At 35.8% G+C, this 27,735-nt stretch overlaps 1 protein-coding gene across 2 annotated transcripts in view; it reads left to right on the forward strand.

Annotated features, from left to right (window-relative positions):
- LOC140156816 (uncharacterized) overlaps positions 1-27,735 on the forward strand; it is a 188,488-nt gene that overhangs the window by 109,831 nt on the left and 50,922 nt on the right. For both annotated transcript variants that reach the window (XM_072179802.1, XM_072179804.1), the window contains exon 3: positions 18,320-18,356. The gene's annotated coding sequence lies outside the window, so the exon portion shown is untranslated. The remainder of the gene's footprint in view (positions 1-18,319; positions 18,357-27,735) is intronic.

Consider the following 27,735-nt stretch of genomic DNA (forward strand, 5'->3'; position numbering starts at 1 on the left):
TAAAGTGGCAGTTGAAACTCTAGTGATAACACTTTTACAGTGCATGATGGGGCTTCCTTAAATCATCCTCTGATTAAAGTTAATCTCGTCCCGGAAAAGTGTGAAATCATCGCATCATTACAGAAAGTAGGCTGTTGGAAGGATGAACTGCCAACCGCATTCATTTTGACAATAAAATCCAATATATCAATTACTATACGAGCAGTGCAAGACAGCGAATATCCGAAACTTTAATCAAGTCACACTGCCTGTAAAGTGACCTAACAAGTCATTTTGTGTGCATAGTAGTATGATGGGAATACCATGAATACAGCACGTCTACGTTCCTCAGGCTGAAGATACAGCCTACATGAACGAAAAAAATAGTTGCCGCGTGCGAACTTGAAGTATCACCGTAATTTAAATAATCCTACCATAACCTAAAATTAGTCATCATTTATTAAATCATATTTTCTCAATATTACACACTTACTCTCGAACAGTCATATCAATCTTAATTTCGCCATCATGGAGTAAACTTTATACGCTCTTTAGGTATTCCGATATCAGTTCGTTTTCAATAATTCATATTTAGATAAATTATTGCTTCAGATATATCCTGGCTCATTAAACGATAAATAAAGTGTTGATTTATTCTGATATAAGCTAAAATAGATATTATAACGGTCTTAATGACCTAGTTTATAATCATTATTAATATAAAAGGCAATTAAAAAGTAAAAGCTCACTTAATGTATGTGTATGTCCCCGTTATCTTACGTTAATTATTAATTTGTAATGCTTTTAAAGCAAGTTAATAATTGCAATTAGGTATTTAAAGTAACATGCCTTAGGCTCACGTCCAGCAATGTAATCCTCACATCTCAGCTGAATTATATTCAGCGACTGTGAATATGTGTAAGTGATGTAGATAATACTATATACCCTCTTTAATCCAAACAACGTAACTCTATAACATACGAGTGTATACCATATCACTAAAAAAGCATTTACCGTGATTTATCGCAAATTGTTTTATTTTACCCTCACGAGCCATTACTAAAAATCACGCACTGTGATTTGTTCAAGGAGCTTGTAATAACAAAAGAGGCGAACAACTGTAATGTTCACGTGACCCTCTTCAACTCATTCACATTATTTATTCTGATATGATAAACCCTTTAATTATCATTCTTTGGACACCTCCACATATTTGTATTTACCTAATAAATTATTAATACCCGTACGCGTTTACATGCGTGCCTTTCTCCCATTATTTACTTTTTTTTAATTCCACAGACACATTATTTGGGTGTATAGGATAGGGATTTCAGTTACCCTTTATTTATTAGATAAAAAAAACCCTCATTACTTAGAATTGTATAACTAGTTTTTTAAACTGTTTACTTTCAAATAAGAAAATATCATTAAAATGAGTGTGCTTTTGACACAAATAAATTAATACAAGTATAGTATATATATTGCAATTGCCTAAAAAATCTAGCATCAGGTATTTTGTGTGAGCGAACAACAGATGCAAAAATTACACTTGTTGCCCCTATTACTAGTATTTTTATAATATTTTTGCAAACACTTGCCAAAAGACGACATCAATAACAACCAAAGTGAATATTTCAGGAGCTCATACACGATTTTAGCCGACAAATATTTTCAAGGCTGCACAATGTGATTCCTGGCCAACGACGTTATCATGGTTATTACATATAAATTGATGCAATGTTCTTTCAACATCTACCATGGATACTCACGTCTAACATGTCTAATGTATTTATTCACCTATATTGCTTTGTATTTTATTCCTTTCTAAGCATAATAATTTTATAAATCATGGGTGAAATATGAAAGATAAACAGAGGGACGCCTCAAGAAGTATTTTACGTGAAATAATGACAAAAAAAAAAAAAAAGAGAAGGGTTATATATAGATGACTATCTTACTTCATCGATCTTAAATGTCGATCTATTCTTTGGCTATTATATTCTCATTTAAAATAAAGCAAAATAAAGTGGGCATGCTTTTAACAGATTGTGACACTTGATCATATCGTTTGTCGCAACATATAGTGGTGTACGTAAAGGACAAAATACGTTTCCGAGGACAACGCTTTTTAAAGTACATGTTTTTGACAACGGAGTCGATATTCCTCCCCCGGACTCCTCCACTGTTATCTCTCAGTGGCCCGGTTCCATTTGAAGTTGAAGTTTAAGGTTCAAACCATTATACGATATCTTTAATAGTTAAAAGGGAATAACTACATGTATATGATATAGCTAGCTCGAAACTTATACGTCACTATGTGAAACGGAAAATTTGGAAAAACCACTCTACGCAACTATGTGTTGCGACCGACAATATGTGACAAGTAGTGCAATCAACATCTTTTCGCGAATGATACACTACTGTAGTACCTTCCTCTGAGCATTCCTAGTTGGCATGCGATTCACGTTTATTAGAAACCACTTAACAAAACCAGATGCTGCTGTTATGTCATTTCCTTTATATATCTCTGTACTGTTATTTCTACTGCAGGAAAAACACATTAAACTAAACAAATTTAATGTAATAATTTCTTTCATCTTTTTCTATCTACTGCGCATAAGCAAATACAATATACCGGAAATTACTGAAATGAAAACAGAGATAAAACATATTTTAAAATGAGCGTGAGCGAAATAAATCACAGAAAATATTATTACATCTCTTTCGGAGAGGAAACGAATGACAGGAAACTAATCTGTAAAGCTATAACTTAATTTTGACTAAAAACAGCGCGTGTTTTGTCGGATGACTAGAACATTTCTATATTATAACAGGGAAAAATATTGAACAATGAGAACAAGCATTATAGGCTGTCAAAAACAAATTTGGTGTCGCAAAAATTAGGGCAAATGATTTCTTTGTACCATTGGAATCGGCATAACATACTTTCTCCTTGTGAAAGATTATGTTTATATATCATAATTATATGTGCGAAATAATAATATATATTCATACCTATATATACTTCCTATTTGTAGTTCAAACAAGACGTGATTAACCGAATCAGTCTTAAGTTGCTGACGAACTGACGAGGAGACGATTACACAAATGTGATGCGATTAAGCAAAATCAGTCGGAACTCGGAAATATTGATTGTGAGAAATAGCCATACAAAGGAAATATTTCCTTTTGTTTCCTGTTGTTTTGGAAACTCTTTAATTGCTCATATCTTTGGAACTGTTCAATCTCAATGGGTTTTCCGCAAAATCCAGATTTATACATGCTTGTTACTATAATTTAATATTACCGAGTTTCGACTGGTTTTGCTTGATTGTATCACAAACATAAATGATCGTGGGAACTATAAAAGCCGTATTATAGTTTTTTTTTCTAAATAATTCTCATATAGTTTAACACCACTCATTTACCTTTCTCTGAATATAAAAATAAAAGAATATAAAAAAGGCAAATGCATAAATTCAGTCGCGCACATTTATGTGATACCCTAACACTAAACCATATTGAAAGTCATAATTAATCTAGTTTATATTCGAGTAGATATTCATACGTATAGTTTGATCAGCTCGTGATAGCATATTTTGATATTAATCCGCGATGCTAATGGCCCGCCAATTACAAGCTGATAAAAGTATAGTGGGTTTCGTTGTGCAAAGGAGGAAGTGCGGAGATACCAAAAGGAATAAAAAACTGTTTTTTCCATTTCATGGATATGATCAAAATTCAAAATGATTTGGAAACCATCGTACAAACTACTTTAACCAAAGAAGTGCACCTGTTGTGCTGATGTACGTTTTCATAGAACAAAACCCGGGACTTATACAATCGCGTTTCCCGAATGTATGCATTTTAGATAAAATGATAAATAATGAATGTGCTGTTTGCATCTGAAATGGTTCATTTGAATTAGGAAACGCTGGCGTATGTATGCATGTGTAGGCACGCACATAAACTCTCGTGATGAAACATCAGAAAAGTAGAATTTTGTATATTATTGAGAAAATGGTGAATATAAAACATAATAGTTGGTGAGTAAATGAGTATTGACGAACTCATGTAGAGACAATTCTAGTGCGGTTTGGCAAATATTGGCGGAACAATATCTGAACAAGCTGAATAAGGCGATCTAGTACAGGGCGCTATAGAGTGATTTTTGACGTAGCATCGAGTTTTCCTACATTAAAGGAACCAATGTTTTTTGGCATCCTTACCCCTCAAAGGATAAAACTTGAATTGGTTCCATTTTTTTCTATGTCCACTATACCTTCCACAAGTGGTCGAAGGTAGCAAAACGATTCTTTTATTCACAGCTTTTTTAATGTTTCAAAGCAACAGAATTTAAGTCAAGTTATGCAAAGAAATGTTTTGTAATATTAGGGGGGAGTTATTTCACTTGAACCCTGTATATATCAGTAGTAGAATTGCAAGACGTTCACCTGCGTATGAACTGGTATGGATTGAGTGATGTTCAGCTGCAACATAGAAAATTTGTCATTCCGAATACCCAACAGATGACCAAAACAGAAATATTGACAACCGCTATTCCATGTAATGTATTCTGTATCGTCATTCCTCTAACTCTTGTATATATTTTATTGTGTGTCTGTATTCCTCAATATTGAGATTGACCTAAAGCAGTGGCAAAAGATGAAGTACATTTGGACCACCAGGATAATAAGCAATTAATTAAGGAGAATGGTACAAAAGAGACCACTTGAGGGTAACAGTTCATTCAATGGGGTAATTAATCCTAGAAGAACCATCAAAAATTGACTTCTTAAACAGCATGTAAGTTCGAGGTCAAAATATAGATTTAATTCACTCGGAAATTCACTTCTTGTTAATCTTAATAGATGACTGGTGTTCACACTTCATTGAGTTAGCCAAGATTTTATACTGTTAAACTCATAAACATACAAACAAATAGACAAAAGGAAAACAAAACATTCCCTGGTTACGTTTGACTTCATGTTGTTGTTGCTGTTATTGTTTTTTGATTTAACGTGCGCTTCAGCTAGGCATGACCTAATATTATCAGCACACTTCAACAATTTATTCTGCTGCCATTAGGATATATCAGAATCATTTCCGCTTCACTAAGTCCGCAACTGATGCGCAGGTACTCTCAGCGACTTAGATTGATTACTTTGATTACCCCCAGCAGCTCCCCATTTTACACCTGGGTGGAGTGAAACAATTAAGCTATCTTGCTCAAGGATGCAACACACTGGCCGTGGTGGGCTTCGTTTCATTAATAACCTTTATCTATAACCCTGACCTCTAATAGCATTTTATCTGTTAGAGATAATATTATTGTAAATCAGTATTTCTATTTCGAACCAGTTAAAGGGGTAAAGTTAAGAAGGAAATTATAATAATAGACTTTTTAAAAGCAGGTTAAGTCCATCTGAAGGTCTCTCGAGATTATGCGTGGAGTGAATCTTTATGCTCATGGCAGAAATTGACACCACCTGACCTAAATATGATTCCATAGACACTACGCAAGCACTTTAAGACCTACTTTTATGCCCTAGACATATTGTAAACAAGTATGAACTTGAGGAAATATGCTGCGAGAAAATTGACATGTACGATAATCTAGTGCTTATAGTTTTCAGCGTTTTAGGTAATAATAATATTTAAGACTCATGACACTACAAACACCTTGAACAAATCAGTTCTATTTTTGGATGAAAGGGGTGGGGACAATAACACATTCAACCAATGCTTTCATATCAAGCTTGATAAATCTTACCGACTGTCAACATTTAATGAACAATTGCCTAAGGCGAAGGTCACGTTTTGGAAGGACGGAGATCATCTGATTTACCTGGGTCATACACATTGCCCATGGCTGTAACATGACTAAACATGTTGTAATCGCGTTTGTAACATGACTAACCTGTTGCAATCGTTTTGACAGCAACAATAATGATCCTATTCCACAAAATAGGTGTGGCCAAAGACACTCGGTTGGGAGTATATAACTGGGGACATGGATATGTAACTTACAATACAACTGACACACTTTGTAGTTTTATACAAGGTTAAGGTTGAAATAGAATGATTAAATAATGATTTTGGTAAGACCACTGTAGCAATATTTAAGTATTATCTGCCTTCCACGCCCACATTACGATTGAAGATCATTAGCTACGTCACATGTCAATTTAGTGATCTAATTGATTTTGCGAACGTTCAACATATCAAATGAGTTTTCTTGTTTTATGAAACGGAATCCAACTTAATTGCATAATATACGTGTCAAAAAACGCGTGTTGAATATTCAATTGGATCTTGAGAGCTATTATCGAGGTATTTAGTATGTTTCAGTTTAGTTACAATAATAGGCAGGTGTTTTTAATATACGAAAGATGAGACACAAGTCTACAATGAAACACTTAAACCTCTTAGAAACTATAATATTTCAGAACATTTAAAGAAAATACTTATCACTGCTTATAGTTAATGAAGGTGCTCAATACGTCTGATTCATAAAATATTTCATTTTGAGCAACAAAAAGTCCGTGTCTTTGCGCATGGATGCCGTTTGAAGTCAAGTAAGCAGAAGTAGACATTTATAATACAGAGGGAACGATGGAGACGTATTTTCATGTATAACTTTTCAGTCGACTTCTGCTGCACATGCACGTTTCCTTTCTTTCTTTTTTTAAATATTGAATACAACGTTTTTAGCATTTAATTGTTTTAAGAATGACCCAAATAAATTGTGGAGAACATTATCTGAGATTGGTAAAGAATACAGTTTGGCTCCTCTTTGTTACCATATTTTATATCAGATATGTTTTAAATTATCGACCAATTACAATAAATCAAAATGACAAATACCGAGGATTAATCATCGATATCCTTGCAATAAATAATTCCATCTTCTATTGGAATTATGTAACACTTCATTACGGGTGTGATGCGTTTGCTCCGCAAATATTAAAGGAAGTGATGTTCTGATAGATAATATTATTAATTTTACATCATGAAATATAACTCGCATCATACGGTATGCTATTAACACCACGATTGCCTACGTAACCCGTCAAAAGTGCAGAAGGACCGTGCGGATAATAACATCCGCCAGAAGAGCTACAGGAGTAATGAAATGTTTGTATGTGTGTTTTTATTTGCTTGTTTTTTGTTTGCTTGTTTTTGTTTGCTTGTTTGTTTGGTGTGTTTTTCAGTTTTGAACTATAAATGGCGGTATTAAGGTTATACTAAACTTTGCAATGATCGATCCAGAATGAGACTGCATGTAGCCCCCTTTAAAATTATCTATTTCTGGAAATAAATATCGTAGAGAGAAAACGCAAACTACGTCTAAAAGCTGAAAGTGTAAGGGTTATTATTATGCTTGAATTTTCCACTTGGCTCAAAAAGAAATGTACTTTTCAAACATTTCAATTTTTTTCAATATCCGGAGCATCAAGATTTTTGGGAACACGGCCATAATTTCTCAGTGGAAGTGGCGATTTTGTTGGGAACTACGACGCACATTACAAACAAGTCAATAAAAGAATGTGCATATTCATTCTTGATATTGCTTGTCTCGATTTGTTTTAGTAAGCTTACATGTTTGCCGAATTTGAAGTAAAATGGCCTCCACTTGTATGTCGTTTTGTAACCAGTAATAACAATTCCGTGCACGATTTCATAGACAAAATTCTGACCTACATTATTTCTATAAACCCTCTTCTATATGCAGGTGCTATTTAAATTTTTATTTCGATAGCAGAAAATTGAGATATTTGCTATTTTTCCGACTCGCTGCTGTCAAATTGTCTAGTTTCGCGATAAAAAGATACAGCGAAATCAATTTTTTTAGAACCATTTCACCTCGTTTCGGCTTGTGCTTTGAAGTACAAACTTCAAAATTGATATAGTGATTCTATATTTCAAGCTGCGTCATACTGTGTTTTTCTTACCTCTGATTGTCGCTGCTCAAGGCCAAAATTCGAAATTTTTTAGACAAAAGTGACACTCTCATTTTTTTTTAAACACGCTGTTTACGTATACGACGGGCTCTATTTGCCCGATAAAGTGGTGTTGCTGAGCTTGGATTTTAAAATATTTAGGTATTTTCTAGCTTAAAATCTAGCGCCAATGAACCTGGTGCATGGGAGGGGAAAATGTTGGGGGGGGGGGGGTAGTTAGGGCGCGAAAAAAAATGTGCACATTTTCATGCTTGCTGCGCTTGCAACAGGTAGATATTTAGAAATCCATTTAAGGTATGGGTATGAAAATTGGGGATCCCAAAAATTGGCATATAGGCCTAGGCCTATGCAAAGGGGGAGGGGCATTTTCTGCAGGCCAAGGGGGAGGGGCCACCAAAATTTGGCAGTCCAGGGGGGTGCGGACAAGTGATTTTTGGCTGGCCGAGACGGGAGGCAAACGTTTTAGCGAGTCGCTTGGAAATTTTGGCTTATAATTAGTAGGCTAATACCGGTACTGATTGCACAGCCTTTTGATTTCGAGAACGCAATTTTTTGTCAAGTCGTTGCCGGGGAGGGAATAAATTTTGGCATGTCGAAAGGGAGGAAGAATGACTTTACCTAGCACACATTAAAGGGGCATTTCGTGATCCACAACCTCATACAACCCCATAGGCCTACGTCCTTTCTCACAAGTTAAGATTTTTATACCACTCATCCTGCTCTGGCCACATGTTTAGGAATTTTCACGCAGATCAATTCGTTAAGCAATGGAAAATATTGCCAAATTTGAATTTCGTTTTAAAAGCCTACTCCCCATTAAAAAAAAACACTAATTTTGGGGGGGCTTAAAAAAAAGTTCTGTAAAATGAAACAAAAGGCTGCCTCAATCTTAATTATTCATTTAAGGCCAGGCCTTCATTTCTGAAAATAGCGGGAGCTCAGTTAGTCCCTGTACTCAGGAGCTTGACAAGGAGCTCAATTATATAATATCAATATTAAACCATAGGAGCAGCTCAATAAATGCCATTGGTAAAATTATTAGGCCTACGATATTTTATTTGACTGTGATCCGTTTTAATAGGCTATATACACTGTATATACCTTTAAAATTTCTAAAATTGGTGGAATTGAACAAGCTCTAAATTTCTCATACGTCCAGCATAACCAAGGGCAACTGGGGTGGGTGGGAAAGCCCCTAGCTATGGCCATACCCGTAGTGGCGGAACCAGAATTTTTTCGCGGGGCATGGGGGGGGGAAAGTGAATTTGAGACGGGGGCACTTGGAAATCATTGCACTAAATTGCCGCAAAAAGTGGAAAATTACATAATTGTGGGGATTTTGCCTAAAAACTGGGTGGGAAAGAAAAAATATTGGGGGAAATACTGCCCCCCTAGCGGCGCCACTGCATATCCATCCATGATGCTAGAATGACGGAAGTTCTGGCGCTGAAATTCAATTTCAATATCACGAGTTTTTATCAGGGTTTTTACCAAGGGAAGGCGATAGGTGTAGGATTTTGCTGATATACCAGGCAACCCGAGAAAGGAACTGAGGTGTGGCTAAATAAGGGAGTGTTCATTATAAATATTTGCCATTATCATACTTTCGACGCCGAGAGCATAATTATTTGAAGCGTACATCGTGTCAGTCACATGGTCACATATTTTCTGTTGAAAGAGAAACGCACATGTCTCTGATTAGCTCGGGGATTCAGCTACTGCGCGCTGCGTGCTGGCCTGTTGTTGTCCCGGGTTGTTGTCGAGTGGAAATGGAAAATTTATGAATGAACTTCCGCAACTTTGCAACATCATCACGCAGCGGCGTAGCTGGGATTTTTTCCAGGAGGGGCAACACTGTAGGCCCTATGGGGCGGGGCCCAAATCCACCAAATTTCCCACTGGGGGCGGGGGCCCAAATAGACAATTTTTGCCAGGCTTATTGATAATAATCGTATATGGTAGGCCTATTGAGCTGTATTGCATATCGTTTGGATTCCCCATCTCTCTGCCCCTCCTCTCACCCTCTCTTTTTTTCCTCTTCCCCCCCTCTTTCCCTCTTTTTTTTTTTTTCACTAGGGGGCGGGGGCCCAAATAGGCAATTTTTGTAATTGCCCCCCAGTAGCGTAGCCAGCAGGGGGGGCAGGGGGGCAGAGTGCCCCCCTGACAAAAAAAAATGAAAGAAAAAGTGCCCTCTGACAAAAAAAATGAAAGAGAAAATCAGGAGGGCAAAGGAAAAGAAAAGGGCAAGGAGCCCCTTTTCTAGCAAAATTCAGGGCCAAAATAGTGTAAAATACAAAATTTTTCGCGCTACGCGCGCACATTGTAACAATAAAGCCCTTTTTAGCCGGATAATGGGCGAAAATAGTGTAAAATACCATTTTTTTTCGCGCTACGCGCGCGCATCATCCCAGTAAGGCCCTTTTCGGGAAGCTCGAAGACATACAGTCTCTATGTATTGTATGATGCAACTGCAATTTTTTTCGTCTGTGCCCCCAAAATTTTATTTTGCCCCCCCTGACCAAGAACGCTGGCTACGCCCCTGGCCCCCCCGGCAGCTACGCTACTGTCATCACGGTAGACATACGCGGTAGCCTACAACTACAAGAAAGGTTTACAGACAAATATAGGTCTAGTAGGCCTATCAAAATGTTATATTTTTATATTTTCTGGTGGACTCGCGGAGAATATCATGTCATGGAGGTCCCGGCGCTGGGTTGGGGGGGGTCTCAAGGCATTTTGGTATGCCTACCCATGCTTGATTCCGGGAGGTTTTTTAGCAGGCCCGACCATTTATAAAAACACCTCGGGCGGGTCTCTTCAAAACATTTGTACCGCGGGGATCAAAGTCACCCACATTTGGCCTAATTTGACGCTTTTTTATTGGGCACTTTTGCCAAAATGCGCCCAAAAGTTGGTCTTCGCTGTAAACCCACCCATCATAGTCGTTGAAAAGGTAGGCCTACCCCAAAACTGTGGCACATCCACGAACCCGAGGGAGAGACCTCCGCGGGTAAAAACACACCTCTAGCGGGACCAGATTTATAATTTAAAATAGGCCTACATTTTGGAAGCCAGTCATCACGACAAAACGGGCCATGGTAGTGTTAATGGTATTAACACTTTGATTTTAGGCTTAAATGATGAGTGTAGGCCTATAAATTGCAAATTTGCACACACCCCGGGGAACCTTCTCAAGTTGGTTTGGGTAAGGATGTGAGGCTGTGACTCCGAAAAACTACGGTACGATTTTAAACCAAATTTGAATAAAACAGACCCAAAATTGTATCAACTTTTGGACTGAAAGTTTTCGCAAATTTTTACTTTTTCGAGAAAATCATTGAAAAATACCCTTCTTAAACCTAATTTTCAAGACACCGAGGGTCAATAAAATCATGGCTAAAAATACAACAGAGTCTAAACTAAATGGCTGAAAATGCACCCCAAATCTGCCGCACATCACGACACCGTATTTCACCTTATAGATTTTGTAAATTGTCGCAATAAAATAGGCCCGAACTTATCCCAAATTATCCCCGAAAAATATTTTTTGCAGGTGAGGTTGGAGTCTTATTATTTTTATTCTCAGAGAGGATAGGGGTTGATATTTTTAGCAGGGTACAGTTTGTCTTGTTTTTGTTTTGTTTTTGACGTTGAAGTTCCAGATTTTTTCATATATTATTATTCAGTTATTATTTATACCCTGTACGTGGGGAAAAAGACACACGACAGCTACAGACAAGCCACGAAAAAACTCCTGTGAAGTGCATGAAAATGACCCGAAAATGTGCCAACCGAAACACCCGAACAGGAAGATAAAATAAAAAACAAAACCAAAAACCCAGGAAATTTCCCGAAATAAGTTCCAAATTCTTTGTCCCCCACTAAAATATATTATGAACACTCCCTTATGAAGTCTGCCCTCTTCCGGCTATTCTGGTAGTAGGCGTTGACAATTACCTTACGCGATTACCATATTTTTGAAGCATGTTTGAACCCGATTTGTTCTCTATTCACATTTTTAACGTTGCAAGTAACATTTCAAGACCTCTATTTGTGACAGGTATTTAATTATCTTGCTAGAGATGTGCCTAAAGTTGAAATTCAATATTTCGGATCGCAAAGATCGAGAGATATAAAGTTGCTGAATATCAGTTTAACACCATGGATCATATGGGCGTCGTATATGAACGATTATGATAGCTAAGCAAAATGGCTGGGATACAGGTTGTATAAATACTACATGAATATTCATGAACTATACAGATTCCATTCTTCTCTAATAATAAAGATGTCAATCACTCTCCTAGACGACAGTTGCTTGGCGCTTGTAAACAAATCGAATAATAGTGCTTGACAAGAGCTAAAAAAATAGGCTAAAAACACATTTTCACACATTTTTTTCCGGATTTTTTATTTCACATGATAAGTAGACATATTTTCTTACGTATAAGGTAATAATATATTTTTTCTGGAGGTAAAGCCCTTCAACACTTTGTTTAACCTTAAGAAGACAGTGTTGCTGCGTGTACATGTAATATTTATATTAAAGTCAATCCGTACCTGCAAAGGTGTGAAATCACCAAATAATTAAAAGAAATCAGACTGATTGGTGGATTCGGAGATACCCGTGAATTGCTTACAGCACTGAGAATAAAACTGACATCAGTTACTATATATAAACAGTGCAAGACAACGAGTACCCTTAACTTTAATCAAGTCACACTGCCCGTAAGTGACACGACACGTCATTTTGTTTTCATTAATGGTGGGAGTAAAGAACGGCGTGTTCCTTCTTTCAGGCTGAAGGTGTTATTTTATCAGGGACAACCTACGCTAAACTAAAAAAAAACTACTTGCCACGTGCGAACTTCTGCACGCGTGACGGGTAATGTACCCCCGTACTCTCAATCCTTACCATAACCTGAAAACTACACAAGCACGCTAGAAACGTCATATCAATCTCAATTTGCTATCATGGGTATAAACTTGAGACCCTCTTTATATATTCTAATGTCCGTTCATTTTTAATAATTCATATTCACATATTGGCTTTACCATTGTATTTAAATCACTGCATCAGATGTATCCTAGCCCATTAAAACGATACAATAAGGTGTTACACTAATATGTTGTGATATTATCAAAAATAGATATTATAAGGGTCTTAATGACCTACTTTATATAAATATTGAATATTAAAGGCAAATAAAAAAGTCCTTAAAGTTCACTTAATGTATGTGTGTATCACCGTTAATAATTGCAATAAAGTATCTAAAGTAATAATGCTTTAGGCAGTCCATGGGAACCAAATCTCAAATCCAGCAATCAAATCCTCAGAGGGCGGTTGGGTCGATTTCAGCGAATGTGAATATTTGTAAACTCGGTAGATAATAGTTAGCTTTCTATGAAATAGTAGTTAAACTGCTGCATATAGTCAGTTTACATAATGGTTCCAATCTGACTATATAGAGCAGTTTAGGATGACTATATTGACGCCCTCTGTTGGTCAATGTTACATTACGAGTACTCTTACTTTCTGGCCCTACGGGGCTATTATATATCGGAACTCCATAAGTCTCCGGCCTCAGCCCTTCCGGGCTTGCGGCCTTGATGTTTTTTCTTGATATTGGACCCAGACCGTCAGGGCTTAAAAACATCAAGGTCGCAAGCCCAAGAGAGCAATGTGAAAGCGTAATCTTAACGTTATTGACAGCCCGTCACCCATTTTATACTTTGATATAATACACATTTTATGGCAAGTGATTGAAAATCGATATTCTTGAAATTTAAAAGTCCTCGAAGTAAATTGTATAAACCTAATGATATGTACTTAAAGTGTATGTAGCTGGGATGAAAAGCCGTCCATCATATGAAGATTTTGACCTCTCGTATTGAAGATGATAGAAATTTCCCCCAAACACCAAAAAAATAAATTAGGCGACAAATTGAATTTTGATCAACATTACATGCAATAGTTTTTTGGAGGACTGCGCAAAATGACATATAATCTTAAATAATAATGATTCAATGTTCATCTACTAGGACACTCAGTCTAAATATATTCATTCCACATTGCCTTGTATTCCATATTTTAACCTCTTTCTAAGCATATATAATTTTTAAATCTATATATAGGCGATATTTGACGCCTCAAGAGGGGCTGTAAGAGAGTGCCATTAATTTCTTCTTTATGGCAACAGGTGTTGAAAAAAGAAGTGGGTAGAATATCTCTGCGACTACTTCGTCGATCTTAAATATTGATCTATATATAATTGGGATATAATTGGGAAGTTTTACATTGAGACCAATAATTAATGTCTCCGTATATTCACTCTGATCACTGATGCGTAGAAAGTGTCATTTCTTTTTCTTTATACTTTTTCTTTATATTTCGTTACTTCTAATGCAACCAAAACAATTAAACCAGAAAAACGAATTTCAAGCATTCACTGACGACATTATTTTAAAGAAGACGTTGGTTTCGAAATAGATATCGAATAATTAAAGTAAAGCCTTTTAGTACTATACAGCAGTGAAAAACGTGCAAAATACGTCAATTAAATGATTTAGCGTATCATGTATTGCGGTGGAGAAAAGTACTAATTGTCAGCCATCTTCGTATTTCGTGCTTTCTATAGATCAATTAGTTCTAATGGTACATAAAGCAACACATGCGTTAGATACGTTCACATAGTGATCAACAAATTAAAAATCTTCTGAAACGTCATTGGTTTGGCGGAAGACCAACGTCTTTCTATGTAAAAATCAACCACTTTCAAATTATACTAGAACCTACGTTCTCGAATAGTTTTAAATAAGTTGTACCGAGACAATCTTGAATAATTATCTATAATTTCGTTTCTCAGTATATTAACCGCAAACTGACGTGTAACATCTATTTATGGTCCGCCTTTTGCTTAGTGCAATACTTACAATTTATTTGGTCCAATAAAAAGCTGTGCCAATTAGCCTATGGAAATTTAAAGTCAACTGCTTTCCCGTTGAATTGGACTTTTGAACTAAGAATTGTTTGATAACAGGAAAATACTTTTTTGCAGTTCGTCCATAATCTCCCTTATGCATTATAGTGCCTTGACTTGTTTTTTTCTCTAGAAATATTGTAAAAGAAATCCTAAACATTATGCTGCATATGGCATGACTTGCATGGCTTGCTCTCCCTGCTCACTTCAAGCATTATTTCATGCATCAAGATTATGTTTTTAAATTTCAGACAACATCTAACATGCACTTTTCAATCTAAGACTGACGGATCACGGATGCCAATGTTGTTTGACATAAAGGCTATAAGACGGTTAAATATTTAAGACTAATGATGAATCTTTGACTTAGCAAAATAACCCTATCATCGATCAAGTAGAATTAAAAACATCTTTTGCTTAATAAACCATGTAGATGAGGGCTGAATTTGCAAATGGAATTGATTTGACTTGAAATAAGTCAAATCTCATTTAGATATACGTAATATGCAAGTAATATGTATCGCACAATGTATTGTGTTTTTCTGTCCTAAAGACAAGATTTGATTTGTTGTCATCAAAGCTGATTATTAAAAACTAATGTTGATAGCAGCAAATCAGAAAGTAGCGTAATAAGGAACAAATAACTCGATTTATAGGATTTGTGTTTTATTCTCTATTGACTTTTTTGACGCAATTGAATAAATCCAACTATATATTTCAATTGCCTAACGATTAAGACACACGATCAGAAATTGCTAAATGTATCTTTAAAATGACCTCGAAGAGTTCTCTTATACCCATGATAAGTTCACCTTGTTCGATCACGTCAATTTCCTTGTGGCGTTTTGCGCTAGCGATCAGCAGATGGAAATTACACTAGTTGTTCTGTTAGTAACAGTTTTGTATTTTATGGTGTTGCTAAAACGAAGTACGGAACACTTTCGTCAAACGAAGGAGTTTATTTAGGCACATTCCCTTGCTTTTTTTTCAAGTTTGGTTGTGTGCCGGTCGGGATTTGTGTTTATTTGTTGTCTAGTTTAATTGTAACACTTTGGGTTGGTAAACTGTTCTTTCTCCCTGATTTTATTAAGGTTTTATTGTTTTCCATATGAAACAAAACATTTTTTATAAATAAAAAGTATGTCCTCATTTAAATATACGCGTTCTTTGTTCTTCGCTTTAGCAACTTTCGTATTTGCATAAGGTTCTTGAAAACATTGGACAACAGACGACATAAGAATAATAATTATATAACATATACTTCTTACCATGAATGGTGCTGAAGCTATCACGTTTTCACCTTAAAAGGTAGTACTACACCCCCTGATTAATTTTGTGACTAATTTTACATTTTTTCAAAAAATAATTACACACTGGCAACAACAGCTATGTATATTATAGGACAAGGAATCCAATTACTTCACTGAAATTTCAGTGATTCAAGGCAATGTTACGAAATGAGGTACATTCTAGCGGTACCTCTATCATAAATAACGTACCGCTTGTCTTGAGTCACTGAAATTCCAGTGTAGTAACGGGATTCCTTGCCTCTATAATATACATAACCTTTGTTACCAGTGTGTCATTATTTGTTGAGAAAAATGCAAACATATTCACAAATGGGTGTAGTAAAATGAATGTTAATAAAATTAGTTCCAATGTTATATTCAACATCAACCATAGATTGCACACTATTTTGCAAAGACCTTTCGCACTGGCCGACAGATTGCGTAAAAAGAACTAGGTCACCTTTGCGTCACACGATGCTACGAAGACTGTTCGGCGAATGAGGTGCTCATGTGATAATGACATGATTCATTTAGCCAATCAGAACCAGACTTCATTTTACGCCGTCCGATCGGACAGTTCGAAAGGTTTTTGCAAGTAGGTTTAATATATTCATTCCATATATATTGCTTTTGTATTCTATATTTTAATCCCTTTCTTAGCCTTTTGTCTTTTTAACCTAAATGTTGGATGTTGTTGTACATATTAAGAGTTTTAACATTTATTTTTCTTGGTTGTGTGCACGTTTTAAATCTTTTAAGATTTATCCAAAGTTCTCCAGCTGATCAGTTGTCGCTGTTTTAGTTTTTGTTTTTAAGCTAAGCCTAAATAAGTGATAAATCCAGGGTATGAAATATGAATATTAAAGATAAATAGAGCGACATTTGACGCCTCAAGAGCGGCTGTATATCAATTATTCATAGAGTGCCATTTTTCTTCATGACAATAAAACAACAGGTGTTTAAAAAGAAGTGTATGGCCATTCAATAAAGCGTGACACCTTTAAAAGGTAACTTCGCTTACAAATTTAAGACAAGTAGAACAAAAGCACATTATTTCCTATACGAGTGGATATCCATACGTACATGTAGTGGTAGATAAATAACGAGTTTAACTTAAACACTACACTATTTTATCGCTCACCTGGAACGTTTACGCTAGATCGAATAGCATCTTCAGCAGATGGATTTGGTGTCCCCATGTAGATTGCCAAATAATACCAATAAAGTATTGCCTCCAATATACAGAATAAATACGGATTGTTTCCCTAGTGAACCGTATTCAAGCACTTTCTTTCGTTCTTTAAAGTTACATAATTATGCCTAGATTAATAACATATTTAACAAAAGTTCTGGTAACACAGTAATTTGGTTAAACATCTATAATGATTTGCTTGAAGCAAATCGTCTTCATATTTGTATACTATATAAATCTTGTAATCCCTGAAAGGCAACTGTTATATACGATGGATAGCGAAAGAGCAAACTATTTAAATTATAGGAGTTAAAAGCTCCACAATGGGCTCCCTATTCATAAATGAAGAATAAAATGCTTTGTAGTCATTCGATTTAAATATCTTAATCTTGATATTAATCTTATTTCACTAAAATCCAATTTCCCGCTGATTAACCAATTATTTCTCCTTGATTATTGCAGTTATTTGTTTAGTTAAAAGCATGGGCTTAATAAGATTTTTCATTACCCAAATACAACATTACACCTGCCTTTAGTTTAAACAAGACGAATCAACCAAAAGCAGTCTTGAGTTAATTTACTATTCGTTATTTTATCATCTTGCTACACATACTTATCTAAACTCCGTTAGAATAAAATGGTGTTCTTACTTATGAGTTCCTTATGTTGCTTTGGACATAAAAAATCAAATTATTTTGTGATGGATCAAGTTTAGAAAAAGCAATATAACATGAGCCTATAGGGGAAATAACCTAATTGTTTCTAAAATATCGAAAATTCTAAATTCTTACACATGTTTCCAGTACGTTATATTGATAACGCGTTGAAATTGTCATGTGTTGGAAAATGCTTATTTTTTCATTTATTATTTCATTAACATAATTAACAATATTTCTCTTTCATTTTATTTTGCAGTTGACACATCACATCATTCCAAAGGCCCCTTTCCCTGGTAAGTACATTAGTAATCAATTTGTATTATTGGTTGTAGCTTACACCAGGCACAAAAAGAAACTCGTCAGTTATAGTCATCCTTGCTGTTCAACAACCTGACAATTATGGATTATTCTGAAATATACAATTTGTTAATTGGACTTTGCTTTCTCATTTGACACCCTGTTTGTGAAAATCGAGCAAGAATTGAGCAAGAAATGCGCCTCCAAACCCTCAAACCCCAAAATCCAAAGTTGCAATTTTAACGATTAACAATTGTGCCTGTTACATTGTGTGCTTTATTGATTGGCCCGTGGTGCTCGTGTGCAATACAACGATGCGTTCCCAACGATGTGTTCCCACAAAAGTAGAGGACGTACTTTGAAGTGAGTAATCTTTTGTATGCTTCTCAGCTGACAAAAGATTACTCACTTCAAAGTACGCCCTCTCCTTTTGTGCCTGCCATATTTCAAAAAGGCTTATTGAAAATCTTTAAAATTGCAACTTTTGATTTTGGGTTTGGAGGCGCATATCTTAATAAACTTTTGTTTGATTTTCACGAATAAGGTGTCAAATGAGAAAGCGAAGACCAATTAACAAAATATATATTTCAGAATAATCAAAATTATCAGGTTGTTGAACGTTAATGGAACGTTAATGTGAAAACGATTTCAGAAATAAACAACGTCTACCTTTAAAGCCGTCGCATATTACATGTATTTTCTGCAACATGCATTTTCTGCATGTGTACTTCAACACCACTCTTATGTCTTTCTATAGTATCTAAGATATAAAAAAGACATAAATTTAGTCGCGCACATTAATTTGAAAATGGAAAAAATACCAAAAGGGAAGAAACTGCTTTATTCCCGATCACATTTTATACCTGTGGATATGAACAATACGGTGTGTAAACTATGCATACAAACTACCTCAACCACACCACGGAAGTGACCTGTCTTGCTGTTGACTGACACGTATTATTCGTATCATCACGTTTCCAGAATATATGCATTTTGAAGAAAATGTTAAATAATGAATGTGCTATTTGCATCTGAAATGGTTCATTTATATTCGGAAACTATAATAGATTATGAATGAATATGGAGGCACGCACATACACTCTTGCGATGAATTCAGATGAAACGTCAAATAATAGAGGAATTTTGTATATTATTGAAAAAAATGGTGAACATAATACTCATTGATTATTGATAAACTCGTGGAGAGACAATTCTTAGGCGGTTTTACAAAACAAAAACCGAAAAAAGCTAAAAGCTTCTTTGAAATTGATCTGAAATTGCTATGCGATAAAGGATACGCATGAAGCTCGTGAGAGATAACTAACCAAGTACTCAGAGTTGAGAGCAGAATGCAATGGTAGAGGTTGGAAGGCTTCTTGCTACTTCTTCGAAATCGACTGCCGTGGTTTTGTTCACACTTTTTCAGTGTCCGAGATCTAGGTTCCAACAGAACTTATAGAAGAGATATTAAGTCAGTTAGCAGGGTAGAGTGAGAGCTGCAGAATCAGGTCCAAGGTCCATGTGGTCCAAGTACATTCAGAAGAGTAGATCATCTGAACAGTGAAGTCCATCATTAGTATCCTCAGCGAGTGTAGGCAGGTCAGCTAGCCAAATCTTTTACTTGTTCTCGTGCCTTCAAATCAACTCCAGTTAGCTAGGGTTAAGTCATTCTAGCTCTATGGTAGGGTTAGAGGCGCAGGTTCCCGTCTGCTTACTACAGACTAGTTTGGTCGTCTGGTACATATACACAGATCCCCGTTCCACGGTGATGCCGTATCCTCATAATGAGCGAAGCGTCTTGATTATCAAACTGTCACAGTAAAAGTGCTAACTAGTGTTTGACCTCTTCATTTGGTTGGCTGGCCCGTGCCTGATACCTTTACTGAGATGCAGATAATAATAATAATAATAATAATAATAATAATAATAATAATAATAATAATAATAATAATAATAATAATAATAATAATAATAATAATAATAATAGCAACAGAGCACTAAAACAAAAAACTGAACAAAAAGACAAAGAAAACTAGAAGCAAAAATTATTTACAAGTATGAGCAACATATGCTAGGAGCATAGTTTTAGTTTCATTAGTAGCTCACCAGTGGGAGGTGGTGTTTTTCACTGCTTGCCCACACCTCGAGGGGTCTTGATTCCAGTACAGGTTTCAATCAACTGTTAATCCCGCTGGTGAAAGCACGAGACAAATTCAATCTAGTCAGTGTGCATATTTAACTAATTTGAACTGCTATTGATGGAATGTTGACCATATGCAACAATTAAATAGATGACTGAACTGTGACGAAATATTGACAAACGCTATTCTGTACCGAAATTCTTCTTACTCTTAATATAAGCAGTTTGTCTGTAGTTTATTTGTGTGCCTGTAGTCCTCAATTCTGAAATCGCCCTAAATTGGCGACATTGCTTTGTAAAGTATAGACCTTTTTCCCTCTTTCCCATCATGCACTATTCCAGGGGGGTATGAGTGTCGCAAAATACATCATCTCCCCGGGGGAGTACAGAGTTATGTTCATTACAGTCTGGAATACGGACATTTCGACTGGTGCCTTCATCACAAAAAAAGGAATCCCCGATAATGATGATAATGGCGCCACGATCACTGATACCTTTCGGGGGGCAAAAAACAACATTTCTATGCCTTATGGACATGGTGTATTCACCCAAAAAAGTTTCCCGTTATTGAAACCTAACTTTGTATACATTTTATAGACCTAATGGTGAAAAACTGATGACGGGACACGCAGTGGTATTTTACCGGCGTCCGTTTAACTTTTTTTTCGGAGTTGAAAATAAAACGAACACAAAATCTCTTACACAGATGTTCTGCATCGCTCCGTAACTGCAGCACTCGTGTATTCAATAATTGCATAATTAGTAACATCGATGGTCTTTACGATAATCCGCATATATGGAATCAGTATGCCCATATTAAGACAAAATAATTGCAACGGCCTGGCAAAGACCATCGGATGCACACGATCTATGAGGTTGATGAACTACGTCATACCCCCCTGGAATAGTGCATTGTGGGATAGAGGGAAAAAGGTCTATTGAGTTTGTTTGTCATCGGACACGATGATTAATCAATTTAAAAGAAATGCGACAAAATAGACCTCCTGAGAGTAAAAAGTTTACTCCAGTAGGTAATTATATCTTGGACAAACCATCAAAAATAGACTTCTTAAATTTAAAAGTCCTGCTGGAGACGCCGAGACAAAGATGTCAATAAATGCACATGGGAAAATACAATATGTGAATAGCAATAGCTGATTGGTGTTCACATTCACTGGAGCTAGTCAGGATTTGATCCTTTTTGAAATCTTCACAAACAGGAAATTATTTTATTTATTTTATTAAGCAAGTCGTTATTAGGCTCATAAACATATGATCTAATATAAATTGGTGATAATAGAATTATAATTCACTTATTGAGAACCTTTCTGTTTCGAGCCATTTAAGGGGTGACGTTAAGAAGAAAACTCATAATAATAGAAATGAGGTTAAGTGCATCTAGAGGGAAGATATAATTGAAAGTCTATTTCTCGTGAGATTACACGTGGACTGAATCATAAAGCTCATGACTGAAATTTACACTGACCTAAATACGATTTTATAGACACTACGTAAGCACTTTACGACTCCTTTCATGCCCTAGAAATATTGTAAACAACAAAAGTAACATGTAAAATTGTTTTTAGTTTCCAGTGTTTTATGCAATATATCATTCAAAGATATCCAAGCACACATTACGCTAGAGACTCTTGAACAAAATGTTTTCAAATTTAGCACAACACTTATTACAAACTGCCAGGATGCAGACCAATTCTTGCGATTCAAAATACAATGCGCCCCCAGCGGCTGCACTTGCCAGTCCAATTTTTGACCTCTAGGGTCGAAATTGCCGTTCTATCCACTATTGGATTTTCGCGCGAGTGTGATAATAACCGGGATAATAATTATGTTGAAAAGAGGTTCACGAAGGATTCCGTGTGAACATGCAAGCACACAATGATTATATATTCCCGTGTTGTATTCGTATTACGCGGACTTTGGATGTTAACATTTCCCGCTGGAGGCACATAGTAGTGTGAATGATCAAATCATAACATATGTTGTTATATTGGTGTGTAAAATTATCAAAATAGTTGGAGAAAATTTAATTGACTATTTGTACAGGATTTGCGAACAAAATGTTTTATTTACACTTTGAAAAGAGCCAATAATGTTTAAATTAAGCAATAATTGGGTAATAGATGCCAAATGTGAGTCTGCAAATTAAAGCACCTCTTTGGATTGCTGTAAAAACATCTACTCGTAAATTACGAACATTGTTCAAAACCAAGTGGGCGATGGTCAAATTTTAAAAATAACTAACTGGTCAATAAAAAGAGAAAGATTCCAATTGTCAGAGCAAGCAATCAAAGTGTATATCTCACAAAAGGAGGTGCCACGAATGACATTCAATCTATTCATAAGATGTTCTAAGAAACGTTACACCCACACATTCAAAGTTGCAGTTTCGCAGTTTCATTACCGCTCATTTGGATTTTTGTTGTTGGTTTAGAAATAATTATAAATTACCTCTGAACATGACGTCATTCAATCACGAACATGACGTCTTATGTTTATGCCTTCATCCCAAAGCTCATTGAAAAGTCTTGATTAATGTACCCTTATGAATACGTCAATTTCGTGTCATCTGGTCCACCATATGTCAAGTGTCCATTCAAATTTCTATATTCCATGTTACTTTAGAATCTCAGGAGGATGTTTCATTATTTTGCTGCCATCGTTAACTATACAAATTGGTCCATAGTAGTGTAGCAGTACTGTCTCTTTAAGACACAATTTCAAAGCTTGTCAATATTTGAATGAGCATTTCAGATATGTTCAATTGAAAATTGAAGGATAAAACAAGAGAAGATATACATGTTATGAAGTCTTAGTGAGTCAAATGTTATCATAAGAAAGAGAAAGAAAATGACATTCTATCTAGTAAAATTGACGATGGTCTAATTGAGTCCATCACGTGTTAAGAGCCTCTTAACATTTATACAACCCATGTTTCATAATTTAAGTGTCTCATGAGTTTCATGTTTCCATCAGTTCGCCACTTAAAGTATCATGCAGTAGTCAGATATAACGATTTCACAACTTCCCCCAAAATGTTAATCAAATTCATATTTCATGACCAGACTTGAAACTTACAGTCATAATCAATATGTTATTTTCACTTTTGGCGAATCCGTGACATCAACGCGCTAGTACAAATGTATCTCGCGCGTTTTACTGCGGAATCTTTAAACGCGTACAAATGTACGACGATTTGAAGCTGCGACCAAAGAAGCGAACACTGCTGCCACTGACTCGCCGAAATAATAATAATAATAATAATCCTTGCGTCATACGATACGGTATAACATACGGAAGACAAAAGGTTAAATTTTACAGTTAACCGGGTAATGCCTCCGAGACATCATATTACAACCTGCACCTGTTTTTGCAAAGCCATCTTTGCCACTTCGAGTTTATAAAAAACCTGTCTAGAAGTTGAAAGTTAATTATGACAGCACTTGTCTGGATCCCTTTCTCATGATTCATCTACTAAAAAAGAAGAAAAACAATCAACTGGTTGGATCTTGCATTACAACATAAGCAAACTACGTCTCAAATGCCTAATGGAAAAGGTTGATCTATTTTGAGAGACTGCGCGCTGATATCGATAGTAACGGTGTGTAAGATCCATTTTGAAAGGAGGATGTTATATTGAAAGTCGGCAGTGGTATTCCTTCGCCACGTGATTGACCTTTTGCATAAACATGCGCTTTGTTCAAACTTGAGTGACAGGATAAATTGCGTCTGCAGAACTCTAGATTATAGGGCAATGTCTATTTTAAATTGAGGCGCTGTATAAGATCGCGGACATATTGAAGAGAATAGCTATTATGAGAAGTGGTCCCGCTTTTGGGCAGGCGACGTTGATAAACTTGAAGTAAGGATTAATACAAAATTATTGGTATTGGAAAGTCGAACGTTGGTAGCTTTGAAGTCAAGATTCATTCAGTTTGGACGTGCTGGGCTGCTGGTATTGGTAACTTGCACGTTGATAGAGTTGAAGATCCATTCTAAGTGGACGTTGATATATTTGAACTCAAGATCTATTCTGATTCTGAGTGGAGGTGTTAGTATTGGTAAGTGGACGTTGATAAATTAGAAGTCAAGATCTATTCTGAGTAAATGTGCTGGAATTGGCAAGTGGACGTTGACTATTAGTCAAGACTCATTCTGATACGATGTTATAGTCTAGTCACCGGCACTACCTTTGAAGTTCAGCGTCTGCTGCGTTGGCTTAGCGTGGTTTCTTGCGTGTACATATGCGGCACGTTGATCGCGCATGTAAAAGTATGTATACGCACCAAGTAACACTAAGCTAACGCAGAACACGCTGAACTTCAAAGCTAGTACAGGCGACTCGAGGTAGATATAGATATTAGTATCGAGGTGGTATTGGTATGTCGCATTTAATAGTTTTGAACTGAATATTCATGCTGAGAGGATCTGCTATTGCGAAGTCGAAGAATTGTATTGAGAGGATTCGGGAATGAAATATGTCAGCCAAATCCAATAAGAAATTTACTCACAATTCTCAGCGTTTGCCATCTTGTCTGATGGCTTGATCACAGATAGTACGGTCAACTGCTTTTCCTGCAAAAATTGACAGTTGAAGTATATATATCCTCGTCACCAGCATCGCAAGTCGACCACATAGCAGCGGAGAACCACATCATTGATGGGGGCAAAGTTTTGGACATGATGCAGTCATGTCTACAGTAGAATTCACCGCGATCTTTGCAGGACTTAAACCCCATTAAAAGCTATTAAACCAAGATAACACTCATTGAAAACAGCTCAACTGATTATTTCAGATCTTCTCTGGTTGTGCACATGTGTCTGTTTTATATGTGCGGTATCGCAATGAGCTGGTATTTATAGCATCAGTTGGGTAACCGATTATAAAGGAAACGCAAGGAAACAATGGTATTTGGACCTTTGTTCACGAAATGAGACAATGGCCTGCTTTTTGTTAACCAGCATTCTTGAAAATGAGCAACATAATGATTGTTGACTTAACACGGTTTGGAAATAATTTCTTCATATCTTTTGGTGTTATCTGTCGTTTACATATCCTTCCTAAAACACAAAAGTACGAATATTTCCAAACATCTAAATTAGCTAAAAATTTAGGACATGTTACAAAACTATATTTTCTAGAATTTTAGAAGAGTACTTTTAATATTGGCCGGTTATTTTTTCACACAGCGACGTTAATGTACTATTACCTATAACATACACTAAAACACCAAAGTACGCATATTTCCAAACATCTAAATTAGCTAAAAATTTAGGACATGTTACAAAACTATATTTTCTAGAATTTTAGAAGAGTACTTTTAATATCGGCCGGTTATTTTTCACACAGCGACGTTAACTAGGCAAATCCCCATACTTCCAGCGTTCGCTATTTGTAGAGGTCACGCGTCAATGGTAAGAGCACTGTGTATTGTGTATAGGAAAACGGACAGTAACTGCAGTATGACAGAAACGCTAGCTCATTCACATGGAAAAATATGGAGGTCATTCAAATGAGAAAAAAAGGGGCAATATTTCTCTCAACAGCGTTGAGGTTTTGATCACCAAATCATGAAATGAGGATACATCAGATGTCAAGTTGCGCGGGAAAGCAGTGGACCGTAACATATGTGATCAAGCCATCAGATAAGATGGCGAAAGCAAAGAATTGTGAGTGAGTTTTATATTGGATTTGACACACATAATTCATTCCTGCATCATTTCACCTTGGCATATCCTACAAATGCATCTCTTCACGGACATAATGTGAAGAGTCACTAGTAATAGAAAGTCGAACGTGGATAACACGTTCCGTTACGAGTGTGTCGACGTTGCTAAATTGTAAGTCCATATTTAGTTCATATTCATCGACATCTCTTGTGTAAATTTAATCAAGGAAGATTACAGTTTCTCAAGTCTAATTTTAATTCTAATTCTAATTCAACTCAATTATTTTCTCCAGTATTGCTGCCAATTGTAATTTCCATTCAAACATTGATATCACTTTCATTATGTTATAAATATTCAAAATTATATGAAATAATAACAAGAAACAAAAAGAAAGCACAGTCTAGACGACGACAAAAAAACGACAAAGAAGAAGAAAACAACAAGAAGTAAAAGAAAAAGAAGGGGAGAAGAATGAGAACAAGAAGACGCAGCAGCAGCAGAAGAAGAAGACGGCGACGACGAGGTAGAATATGAAGAAGAAGAAGAAGAAGAAGAAGAGGACGAAGGAGAAGACATATAAACAGAAAGAGAACGCAGCAAGCAAAATACATTAATTAAATATCATTAACAATTAATCATGACATCATTACTATTATATTGGTAACATCACATTTGCACTTTGGTAATTGGATCCATTCGACTGAATCTTGGCATGAAAGTTACTTAAACATTGTTAAATAGTAACATATATTAATTAAGATGAGTTCCACCTGAAAACCATTAGTAACTATATAATACTATCGATAGTCTGACGGTAATTAAAAGTAAGCAGCTTTTACCTGTGGTCAAGCTTCCCCTTGGGTAACAAAAGCAGGAAACATATGGTACATTGTGCAACAGTTTATAACGAAGATATGCATTACATAAAATTCCAAATTATTCTGAAACACTTATTCAAGTTATGTTTAATTGTGTAAGATTATATCATAAGTTTGAAAAATAAATTCTAAATTTAAAACCGTATTGAAAATGTACACTCCTAAGAATTGAAATCTATAAATATAAAATGAAATTTAAATCGTTATGAATAATATTTGAGGTGGGTGTTATGATGGTTATTAATATGATAAAGTGAGTATATCACTCCATTAGTGTCTCCGTTGTTATGCGCCACTGCGTCTCATAAAAATAACACATTTCTCATCGGCAAATTTATGGTTATGTCGCTAGCGAACATTGCCGTTTTAGCACTTGCATAGAGTTGATTTTCTTGTTTAACACGTTAACCCCATTTGGTGATCTGAAGTTGTGTATCGCTGGCGAACTGAAGTATAAAAATGACAAAGATCAATTTACTGTTGACTGATGTGTGAATCATTGACTAAAATAAGAAAGAGAAGGCAAATATAAATGACGATAATGGTCACTTAAGATTGTTTTGGATTATTACAAAAGACAACTATATATTGATGGAGATCGCATGAAAAAAGAACAGTTTCTGTTACAACTATAATTATGCCTTAATGCTAAAAATGCTTGATCAAACA

This window comes from Amphiura filiformis, chromosome 7 (genome assembly GCF_039555335.1).
Source record: "Amphiura filiformis chromosome 7, Afil_fr2py, whole genome shotgun sequence".
In the NCBI taxonomy this organism is placed as follows: Eukaryota; Metazoa; Echinodermata; class Ophiuroidea; order Amphilepidida; family Amphiuridae; genus Amphiura; species Amphiura filiformis.